Source organism: Triticum aestivum, chromosome 6B (assembly GCF_018294505.1).
Source record: "Triticum aestivum cultivar Chinese Spring chromosome 6B, IWGSC CS RefSeq v2.1, whole genome shotgun sequence".
Taxonomy (NCBI): Eukaryota; Viridiplantae; Streptophyta; class Magnoliopsida; order Poales; family Poaceae; genus Triticum; species Triticum aestivum.
The window spans coordinates 154,976,346-154,988,341 of record NC_057810.1 but is presented as its reverse complement, the minus strand read 5'-3'; the positions used below and the strand labels follow the sequence as shown (position 1 = coordinate 154,988,341).

Below are 11,996 nucleotides of genomic sequence, written 5' to 3'. Positions count from 1 at the left end.
GCTCAGCATGATTTCTATATAAGAGTGTTCTTGCAAAAGAGATTGTGAAAATGAGATTTGTATGTTGGACGGCAACAAAAAAAACTAGCTTGTGGTAATTAATTGTCATCTTGTAGATGTTTTAAATTTTTTACGAAGGTAGCGACTAATCGGTTGAATGGTGTAGCTGACCATGTCGTAAAACCCACTCAAACAACATTTATGCAAGGCCGCAACATATTAGATGGAGTGGTCGTCCTGCACGAAACTGTACATGAACTACACCGGAAAAAGTTGAACGGTGTCATTCTTAAAATTGATTTTGAGAAAGCCTACGATAAAGTTAAGTGGCCCTTCCCGTTGCAAACCTTGCGCATGAAGGGGTTTTCACAAAAATGGTCCCTGGGTAGAGAGCTTTGTCTCTGGAGGTAGTGTGGCCATAAAAATTAACGATGACGCTGGCAACTATTTTCAGACAAGGAAGGGGCTTCGTCAAGGCGACCCCGCATCTCCTATTCTGTTTAACATTGTGGCCGACATGCTAGCTACTCTTGTTGAGCGGGCTAAGTTGGATGGTCAAATTAGTGGGGTCATTCAACACTGGTAGAAGATGGTCTATCCATTCTACAATATGCAGATGACACGATACTATTCATGGACCACGATCTAGATAAGGCAAGAAATCTCAAGCTGCTCTTATGTGCTTTTGAGGAACTTTCTGGCCTCAAAATTAATTTTCAAAAGAGCGGACTTTTTTGCTTTGGCGATGCCGCAGAATCAACACCTGAGTATGCTGAGATTTTTGAATGCCAGCTCGGGCAATTTCCGATTCGGTATCTGGGTATTCCCATACACTATTGGCGTTTAACTATCGCCGAGTGGAAGCATGTGGAAGAGAGACTTGAGAAACATTTAGCTAGTTGGAAGGCCAAACTCCTGTCTTATGAGGGGGCAATTGATCTTGATCAATTATGTCCTAAGCAACATGGTTTTATATATGTTGTCATTCTTCCACCTGCCGAAAGGGGTTCTATAGTGTCTAGACTACTTTAGATCCAGATTTTTTTGGTAGTGTGATAATGAAACCAAGAAATATGGACTAGCTAGGTGGAGCGTATTATGCAGACCTAAAAGTCAAGGGGGCCTGGGAATCCAAGACCTTGAGATTAAAAACATTGCTCTTCTCAGCAAGTGGATTTATAAACTACTCACTGAGAATGGAGTATGGCAGGAAATCATTCGCAACAAGTATGTAGGATCCAATGCCATTTCTCATATTCATTGGAAACCTAGGGATTCACATTTTTTGAGTGGTGTCATGAAGGCCAAGGAATTCTTCTTCCAATTTGGGACCTTCTCGGTTAGGGACGGTTCTCAGGTTCGTTTCTGGGAAGATACCTGGCTAGGAAACAACTCACTAGTGGTGCAATATCCGAGCTTGTACCGGATTGTCAGACATAAATTTGTCATGATCAAACAAGTCTTAGGACAAGAACACCCCGATATTTCTTTCCGTAGGGATCTTTTGGGCACTCGTCTGGCAGCATGGAATGAATTACTCACTCGCTTGGAGGACATTCAACTGTCAGATGAGCCAAACACTTTTCGATGGAACTTGCATCAGAATGGCAAATTTTCGGTCAAATCCATGTATGATGCAATGGTTAATTGTGATGTTCCAGTAGATAACAGGAAATTGTGGAAGCTAAAAATTCCTCTAAGAGTGAAGATTTTCCCCTTGTTTCTAAACAAAGGAGTCATCCTAACTAGAGATAATCTGGCACGACGAAACTGGCATGGTTCCAAGACATATGTCTTTTGCCAACATGGCGAGTCTATCAAACACTTATTTTTTGAGTGCAAGTTCGCTCGGGCAATTTAGCCCATGGTTCAAGTAGCTTCGAATTTATATCCACCACGTACTGCACGGAATATTTTCGGCAACTGGTTGCGGGGTATTGATAAACAATTTTCTGCACAAAATATTCTTGTGGGAGCGGCAGCCTTATGCTGGGCAATGTGGCTTACCAGGAATGATGTGATTTTTAACAATAAATGTGTCTCTTCTCCTATGCAGGTTATTCATGTTTATACACGATGGCTCCGTACTTGGTCAAGTGCCACCAGAGGAGGGTGGCCGGCGGGGGTCTAGCAGACGAGGGAAGGAGCAGCAAGGCTGGTGATGGGCCAAGTGCCACCAGAGGAGGGTGAAGGGGCGACTTCGTGCTTTGCAACAACAATTCGTGTCCATGGTCCTCTTTCCTTTCGTACTAATCAGCTCATTGTTCTTGTTCATACCTGTAGGCCATACATGCTCATTTTTCTTCTCTGTATTTTTTCTTGTTTATACCTACAGAAAAATTTGTGGTGGTGATGATTGATCTAAGTATCAGATTGGTTATATGGAAATGGGGCTTTACTTCCGGAGATGTTCCCAATGAAGGAGCTTCGAGGCGAGCACTGCAATGATGTACACTGGTGGAAAAAGGGCCTTTGGTCGCGGTTCGCAACTGCCATTAGTCGCGGTTGCGCAACCGCGACCAGACGGGCGCGACTAAAGGCCCCCCCCTTTAGTCGCGGTTGCTTAAGAACCGCGACTAAAGGCCCGTCCACGTGGACGGAGGACCTTTAGTCGCGGTTCTTGTGGCTAACCGCGACTAAAGGCCGCCACAGGTTTTTGAAAAAAAAATTGAATTTTTTTTTTCAAATTTCTGAATTATTTTAACCTCTAGTCTCTAATCACCACCCCTCATCACTTCTCAATTTATTCTTTTATCACCCCTCATCATTCCAAATCATCTAACTTCCCAACCGGTCACCCATCCCTCTCACTACTCCAGCCCAAGCACGCTTAACTTCCGGGTTCTATTCTCCCACGCTCCAAGTCTGCACTTGTTGTTTTCCTGACAATAATAAGATGTCAATCCTATTAACCTTCAGGAATTTTGCTTGAGCATGAAGTGACACATTTCACTGTTTGAGTTTGAAACTATTGTTTTAAAAAAACAATAATTATTTAGTAACACTAATATTTCTTGAATAATTAGTTTGACCATTGTTTGACCACAGTTTGACCACAGTTGACCACAGTTTGACCAGATTTGACCAAAATTGAAATAAATAAAATAATTATTTAGTAACACTAATATTCTAGAATAATTAGTTTGACCATTGTTTGACCATAGTTTGCCCACTGTTTGAATATTTTTCAATTTTTTCCACTCTAGATCTTACAAGCCCCGTAACTTTTTTTCTATTAGGTTTTTGAGGATTTTGAAAATGTTTAACGGGGTTCATGTTTAACGGGGTTCCCCCTGTTAAATTTGGATGTAACTTTTCGAGTAGATGATTTTTCATATAAAAAACTTTTTCATCCGAGTTAGTATGCAAAAGTTATGCCCATTTTTACAAATTTCAGAGAGATTTTGCAAATAAAGTCAAAATTCACATTTGCAAATTTTCCCAACAACTAGACCACATATCACATGAGAAACTTATTTTCTTTTATTTTTTTGACATTTCCATTATTTTCTTTTATTTTTTTTAAAACTGAAAAGGCGATCCCGGGGGGGGGTAGAGTTTGAAAATGGGACCTTTAGTACCGGTTCGTGGCACGAACCGGGACTAAAGGTCTCAACCCCATTAGTTCCGGTTCGTGCCACAAACCGCGACTAAAAGGGAGGAGCTTTAGTCGCGGTTGGCCTGGCCAACCGCGACTAAAGGCCTTTGGGCACCTTTAGTCGCGGTTGGCCTGGCCAACCGCGACTAAAGCCCGCGAGCGCCCTGGGCCCAGGCATTTGGTCGCGGTTCATCTGCCGAACCGCGACTAAAGACTTCATTAGTCGCGGTTCCTACAGTTTCGCGACTAATGGGGCTGGACGGAAGCCTCTTTTTCTACTAGTGGTAGTTTTGTATATGGCATAATCTGTAGGAACCCTCTCTTAGTTTCTTTTGTTCTTCGTTTCGGTCCTGTTGATCAATGCCAATTAATCTAGCTATTTTCATTGTACCCAATGCCAATTAATCTAGCTATTTTCGTTGTACCCACGTGCCGAGATCTGCACACACAGAATTCGTGCTGATTTGTTTAGGTGTGGCACGTATCACAGCTACAACAGCAATCTGGTAATTAGTGCTCAAATAAGGTACTTTTCTTCTCCCCTTTACATATCATGGACATATGTGGTGGTTGCTTGACATTGCTGAAGCGAGGACTCTAAATGTATTTTTCTGTTGTCCCTGATTATCTTAGTTAGGCCGTATGTGTTCTGCTGGTCTATTTTCATTTGTCTACTTTTATAGAATTTCAAAGATATAATTTCCTCTCATGTAGTTGCCTCATTCTTCATATATATACTAACCCTCTCCTAAATGATAGATGAGGCAGGTGATCTCTTTTATTTTCCTTTCTGCAAATTAGACCAATAGTATTTTAGTCAACTTCAGGGTATGTTAAATATGACAGTTAATGAAGATGATCGTTCTTTCTGTTAAGAGTACACAATCTGACTCATTTTAAAATAGCATCTTATCTTTATAAAAACACTAAGCTGCTACTTTAGCAAGTGTTTTACTTCAACATAGATTGCTGCAGGAAAGAAAGTTTTTTTTTTTGCAATAAAGCAATCATTGAACGCACTGAAGTGTCCGAAGAAGAAGAGCTTGAATTTTTTGCCAACGTAAATTTAAGGTAACCTTATTCATGCATATGTTGTTCCTTTCAGCCATTTGTATCTAAATATCAATACTCATTTTGAACTATATGCTCAGGCCGGCCTTTTCGTTTGATGTTATTGGTGTGGTATGTGTATAATTATTAACATGGTTGCGATTTTAGTGATAGCTCGTCACACATTACAGAAACCTATTTTCCATTTTGTGGCTCTATGCTCATCTGTGCCTAGGTACAGCTATAGCATGGTGAAGGAACACTACATGCATTGAAGAAAGAAAGGAAGAATGATGGTTAGAACCACTGAGATACTGAGTCCGGCCAACTAGATGAGTGTCAGCAGCGTAATTCTTCATTGGAAGAGGTGACAAAAATTCCCCTTTAGAGTATATTAGTTGTTTAGTCCTTACTGAGATAGACTAACACATAGTACAATTTTTTTTGACTGCACCCTTACAATTTGGCTTGGCTGGATACAATGTATTTACTTTAATTCTCTTTTGAGTTAGCAAATAATGACCAGTTAACAATGTTTTATTTGATGTTTCAGGACAATATCAGCCGGTTCATTGATCAAAGTGGTGGGAAGCTCCCGAAAACACCCTTTCCAAACAGAATTTATTTTTGAGATCTCTTTATTTTTCATCATTATGAAGGTTGATTTTACCTATTTCACTTGAATGGTGACCTTCCCACACTCCCAATTTTTGCTTAGGATTCTCGTTTAAATGGTGAGCCCTCAGATTCTGAATGTCGGCTCTTTAGTACTGTTTATTATTTTAAGAAAATATGAGCAATGTGATTTTGTTCTCTAGAGACTGGAATTGAATAGTAGGTCCTTTTGGTATTGTCCTCTTACCATTTGTTCCTAACAGATGCATGGGTTTGACTATGCATTATCATGTGTTTTGTTTCAAAGGTAATATGCCCTAAATCATTTACTGAACTTTCAGTTCTTTTTTGGAACCAGGCGAGTATAAACAATTTGTTATCTGCCATCCTAAATTGTTTCCCATGCCATCCATGTAAGTTTTAGTACCTTTCCATGTAGGTAGGGGTCGATCAAGTGTGTGCATTTCATGACATACTTTGTTTTGTTTCAAAGGTAATACGCCCTAAATCATGTACTGAACTTTCAGTTCTTTTTCGGAACTAGGTGAGAAACAATTTGTTATCTGCCATCCTGAATTATTTGCCATGCCATCCATGTAATTTTTAGTACATTATACTTAGTTTGGTGTATGAGAGTAGTTTGTAACTGAAGGAAGATTGACGCCATGGCTGCAACCGGTTCAGTGACTAAGATTATTTCAGGAATAATGTACATTTGGTGCTCCCTGCACTTAATTTTGGACGTTGAATACTACTCTTGCTTTGACAGCTCACTGATTTTATTAGGAAACCTTATTTGTTAATACTTTCTTGTCAAACTCATAACAAGTTATAATAATCAAACTATATAGTGATGTTGAGGGATTAACCAGGACAAATGCTAGCCAACGTCCCATTGAGTAGGCCTTCCCAGGCTCCTTGAGTAGCTGGCTCCACTGGGTACATAGACGATTACCTAATGTGTGGTTTCTTTAATCACCGATCGGTTATTGAGAATCCGAATCTGCGATTAGTATGCAGTAGTAAAGAGGTTTCTGTTTGCAAAAGAAAGCAAGTTTATGTACTTTGTCGCCACTGCAAGCATAGAAAAATTGTTTATGTTGTATTGCTGGGATAGATATGTCTTATACGTTGTTTTGTTCTTATAGTCACAGCCGAGATATTTGTGGTGCTTGATTTCTTCCTATGTATTTGTTTTCTTTTTCGTGATTTCCTATATATTTGTTGTATAAACTCAACCTAATTAACGTGTGTAATGATGAAGCACGTGGGGTGCAGATGAGGATGAAATGAGCCAGGGAGAAATATTGCTGGTAGAAAAACAGGCCTCCCAGGCCATCCTGACCAAAAATGTATTCCCTGATTTGGTTAAACAGTCATGTATTGGCCCCTGGCTGCCTCAAGTGGTGGATGCCGCCGGCTGCCCAATGACCATCAACACATATGAGCTCGGTTTAATCAGAGGTGAGGCCTTGCTTCTTCCGCAGTTTTCTTCTCTTCTTTTGTGTGGATTTGCATCTTGCAAAATTGTAATTTCATGGTGGGTCAGTTTGGAGGCTTCATATTTCACAATTATTATTGTGTGGTACACCCTAGAATTTGATTTTAACGCGTGCTTGCGCATATTTGGTTAGGATTATCATGCTTGTTTTTATATGTAATTGCTATGTTTCGAGGCTACTTATTTTATTTAACCCATTATTTGCCATTTGAAAATAATTTTGGCATTGACATTTGCTAATTACAAATTCTTATCATTGGTTACCGCGTAATTCTTGCTTGGTTTTTGGTGTGATTTCATCTTAGTTTATACTTGTGTATGGACCACCCATGTTTTGTGAAACAATAGTACACCCAAAAGGAGAAGTTGTTGAGATGATAGTCATGACAGCCTATAACACAGGCGCGGTGCTTGAAGCTCATGAGTAAGAAGACAAGAAAAAACCATTCTAAAGTTGGAGGGATTCACAGAAAATGCATAGGAAAAAAATCACTAGGAAATCTACCTTCACTACATTTTGGAGTGTAGAACATGGACCATATGGGTCCAAGTAGAGAACATAAATATCCACTACTATTTCTATTTTCATCAGTTAATTTTGATATTGTTTCGGACAATAGATAACCTAGGCTTCGTAGTTGGTAATATTTATCAGAGTTTTAGTCTAATGTACTTTTCTGTAGCGGTGCTGCCATGAAGTTCAGTCTACAAACCTCTGTTGTGTAAACATAGTGCTGATCTGCTGAACTAGAATTATGGCCCTGCTTACCTGTGGTGCTGCACTTTACAACAATTCTACTTGTTCTTTCATAGCCCACCTTATGTGTGCCATCTTCTACTCTTCCCTCCGTCTCAGAATAAGTGACTCAAGTTTATACTAACTTTAGTACGAAGTTAGTACAAACTTGAGTCACTTATTATTGTTCCATGGTTTTTTAGTTATTGATGATGTCATATTTCTTTCTGCCTTTGTAGCTGAAAGATTAGTGAGACTGACTAAATTCTGGACATGTTCCATGTGAGAGAAATAGCATGTTGATTTCATCTTGAAATAATCATAGCTGAGGGACGAGGTCCGTAACTGAGGGTCATGTGCAGAGCTGGAGGAAGAAGTTGCGAGGCTTGGAACTCTGACAGCAGTGAGGACAATGCCTCTTTAGTTGCAATTGTGATACTCCTGATGTGCAAGTAAACACTCCTGTGACACTTCTTATGCTAAAATGTTGGTCGTTAGTACAGAGGTGGTAACATTATTTGGTTCTCTTATATTGATTTCATAATACATGATGTAATACAATCCACATTGCATTATATTTTGAGTTATATCTCCTACTTACTCACTACTAACATTCTTTCTAATTCGCTTCTTGCGCCATTGGCACAACCGGATCATCTAGTTTAACTTATAAAGACGCTAGGATAGCAGCCCCTCTCAGGCCATGCACGCGGCCAGCAAAAAGACGCTAGGATAGCAGCCCCTCTCAGGCCATCCACGCGGCTAGCAATTGCAAATTGTGTCCAGTTTCACTTTGTTCCCTGCCTAGCCTCTGTCGCTGACGGGTGGGCCCTAGGGTCATGGGTCCGTCGACGGGGAGCCTATAGAGAGTCTCCCCTTTCCTTCCCCAATCCACTGCCTCCTCTTCCCCTGACCCTCCCCCAATCCCCGCCTCCTCTCCTCCTTCCCAGTCTGTCGCCTCTGCACCCTGGCCGTCGTCCCTGTCCCCAACTGGGCTGCCCATGTATGGCGACTGCTCAGCGCAGCACCACCCCGTCCTCCCTCGTCAGCCGCCGTCGGTCTTCTCGCTGGGATGGAGGAGTAGGGGATCCCGCCAGATCCGACCTGCAGGCAAATGGCGACGGCGGCGGCGACTGGAATCCCTCAACGCCGGAGGAAGGCGTGCGACCGGCAAAGAAACCTGGTGATGGAGCAGGATGAGGTGGCGGTTCAAGTTCGGCGGCCTTCGCGTGTTGTGGTTGCAGGCGCTCCACTTCCTTTCCCCACTGCCCTGGTGAGTCGTCCTTGATCTAAATATTTAATCCCCGCACTGATTTGTTTTTGTTATACAGTATGGGGGTCTGCAGATTATCCTTCCAAGGAGGTCACAAAGAGCAGCGACGACTTCTTGGTAATCTGCGATTGGCCACAAAGGATGAGGTACATGGAGGTATGGTGCTGTTACTGCTCGGCTACCCCCATGCTTCCTTTCAAGTTTAGCGCTTTCACTAACTTTAGCTAGGTTTGTAATTTCAGATTGCCAGCTACCTTCCATTGGTGTATATGCAAGCTACAGAGGTTTGTGGATCAATCTGATTATAGCTTTATTCTCTTATTTCATTGTGATGTTGTTTTAATTACCGCCATGTGAAATTAGGCGCTTTTTTTGGGGAGAAATTTTGTGATGCTATATATTTTCTGCAATCTATATTACTAGCTTACATGCTTTAAGAAGGAGATTTTAATCTGTGGCCGTGTATGATGAAGAAAGAATGTTAATTGCTAATGTTTTATTTTAGAAAACCAAATCTGCACCATGCCGATATGCTTCATGATGAGTGTGCTTTTAGCATCCTTCACCCTCTCAGGTTAGTGTTTTGGCCCTTTTAATAGTTTTTTATTTTCCTTGCTCGCGCCAGATTGTAGGTCTGCATATTCCTATATATGTGTTTTATTGTTTAGTGATGCGTCACTGCATCAACCTTGCAGATGGCCATTAGGTGCCGACCAAGAGGTGCATCCCATGAATCAAACTGCAATGGGGCATACAATAATTAGGAGGGCATGGCTATCGCTGCGGAGCTACCCTCCCCCTCAATCATGCACTTGTGCTTTTCAAACGCAGTTCGCTGCTGCTGTTTAATTAGCTCCTGCATTAGCAGTGGATTCAGAGTTTATTCTTCAGCAGATTCAATTTGCAGGAGACTCCTGTTGCAGTTTGGTGACATAGGTCTGTGTCAAGTCGCTTAACAAATGCAGCTAGGTTCCATTCAGTTAGCCAAAGCCATTGTGCATTAAAATTGTAGATGTGCATGAGAGTGCGGAAATCATTATGGGACGTCTATGAGCATGCCATATGCCCACGCTACATTCAGTTATTAACCACTAGCTTTATTACAGCACCCAGGATTTCAGGGTTTGCTTTACTTAAGTTAGTATGTACTCCAGCTTTTCATATACCACAGATGAATTGATTATATCTCTTATCATTTTAATATACTTCATTAGTTATTACTAAATACTCTAAAGCAAGTTCTATGGTAAATTTTGTTTGGGTCTATATATTTTTTGGATCATTTCCATATCTACATTTCTTACATATAAAGGTATGCTGCAAAAATTAAGGGTCTGGACGGTAATTTATGGTTGTTTCAGTTGCTGACCATGTGATTGTGGCAGTCTCCAATTTTCTTATGCATTCTTCATTGCTTGATTTTTATCTCAGATAAAAGAGGGCCAGCCACACCTTTGAAATAAGCAGCGGCCATCCAGTCCAGAACAGGTATATGTTCAGTTCTGGTTGCCTTCCATTTACTTGCCCGCATGCAACACTGACCTCACATATCTATTGTTTGTTTTGTTATAGACTGAATCTGCTCGGCAAAGTGTAAAAAGGAAATTACTGCTCGGCAAAGTGTAAAAAAGGCCAGGCTATCATTTATGTAGTTATTTGGAATGTCAGGTTAGGAATTAGGTGCTTCTCTCTTTACCATTCATTTGCCCCGCCACTCTTGATTTTTGACTTGCTAAGATATGGACTTTCTAAAATGTATGTGTGCAGATCCAAGAAATAAGATGAGAAGAGGAATCTAGCAAAGGAAGGTGAATATTTTCTCTTGTGAATACAACAAGGTTTGTTCCTGCCAGCGAGCAACACATATCTCATGCATGTACTCATTGTTGCCTTGGTTATACTGATCTATAAAGATAATTTCAGCCTTCCATGTATTTTTACATTTATTGTGTTGCAAATGAACTCTACCATGCTTTCTGATATACTCCTGCATATATGTATGTTGTACTAGAATTTCCTATTTTTTAACTATTGCATACCAGAAAATTGAATTGGCAATGTCTGCATAAATATGACGCATTAAATTATGTTTTGAGAGGGATTTGCTCATTTTCAGAACTAAGGAAGTTGGATGAGCTTAAAGCACCCATTCATCAGTTCACTGAACTTTTCTAATTGTATTTTAAATCCACAAGAGGGCAAAATCATTGCTCTTTCCCAGATTATCTAAATCAGATGGGCGGGCTCCAAACTCCCAGTGCCATTTGTCGTTTTTGTGTTTTGATTTTTACTCGAGTGCCTTTGGATCGATGGCACTATGGAGAGGTGACGTTAGAACGATTGATGGTTGCTTCTCTCCTGTAGAGTACATCTCCTTCTATATGTCAATATATCAACAAAACAAGAGATCTATAATATCATTGTTTATGGAGTTCACAGATTATTGAAGATTTTTGCTGCCATGGAATTGTGAGTTTGTGACTATACATTCTTGTGTCCTACATGTGAATTGAAGATATATTGTCTCTGTATGTGAATGTAAATATCCAGGTATGTAAGCAAGTCCTAACTTTTATTCACATATTTATCTATGAAATGCATGCAAGCAAATCACATCTTACAGACAAATGCCCCCTTATAGGTAAATGTGATGATTCATAAATTAGTCGGTTGGAGATCGGTAGACAGTCAGGTGTATTGATAACTGGAGTTTAGTGCTCAAAATCCTTCTAACTTTTCCACAGACTGTATTTTCTTGACATTTAAGAGAAGAATGAGTACTGTTAGTCATTCTCTATCATGTATAATAGTACAATATTGGAGATGTGAATGGAAATGTTCATTTAGTACAGTATTAGTAGATGATGATTACTTTTCTTCGCAGTCAACTCGTGTATTTCCTGATATGTTCAGTCTATTCCCAAATTAATTCGTAAAGTAGCCTTAACAATTATACAGTCTCTTTGTGTATTAGTACTCTGTTTTCTCTCGTTTTTGGTCAGCTGGAAGAATCATTTTGTCATAACATGTGAAAATGAGTTTATTTACCTACGCTGTTGCTTTTATCAGTTAGCAAAGATGTTTGTCAAGTGTAGTAAGTTAGGCATCACAGTGAAGCTTGGCAAAGGGACTTCTGGTGAGGCCTACAAGGCTGGAAGGTGGTACCCTCTGATGGATATTCATTTGTCAACTAATACATGACCACACTAGAGAAGCACACACT

General features: G+C 40.3%; 1 long non-coding RNA gene across 5 annotated transcripts; it reads left to right on the top strand.

Annotated features, from left to right (window-relative positions):
• Positions 1 to 3,934: 3,934 nt before the first annotated feature.
• On the top strand, positions 3,935 to 11,730 carry LOC123136304 (uncharacterized). Of its 5 annotated transcripts, none has more exons than XR_006466758.1 (12): positions 3,935 to 5,015; positions 5,202 to 6,727; positions 7,740 to 8,773; positions 8,832 to 8,929; positions 9,016 to 9,057; positions 9,279 to 9,347; positions 9,469 to 9,709; positions 10,205 to 10,261; positions 10,346 to 10,441; positions 10,541 to 10,611; positions 11,213 to 11,323; positions 11,415 to 11,730. It is a non-coding gene; the product is annotated as an uncharacterized lncRNA (long non-coding RNA). The 5 variants fall into 5 exon arrangements; XR_006466755.1 differs by having other exon boundaries at positions 3,940 to 5,015; positions 5,202 to 5,756; positions 6,528 to 6,727; positions 7,740 to 8,929; XR_006466756.1 differs by having other exon boundaries at positions 7,740 to 8,929; positions 10,890 to 11,323.
• The last annotated feature ends 266 nt before the right edge of the window (positions 11,731 to 11,996 follow it).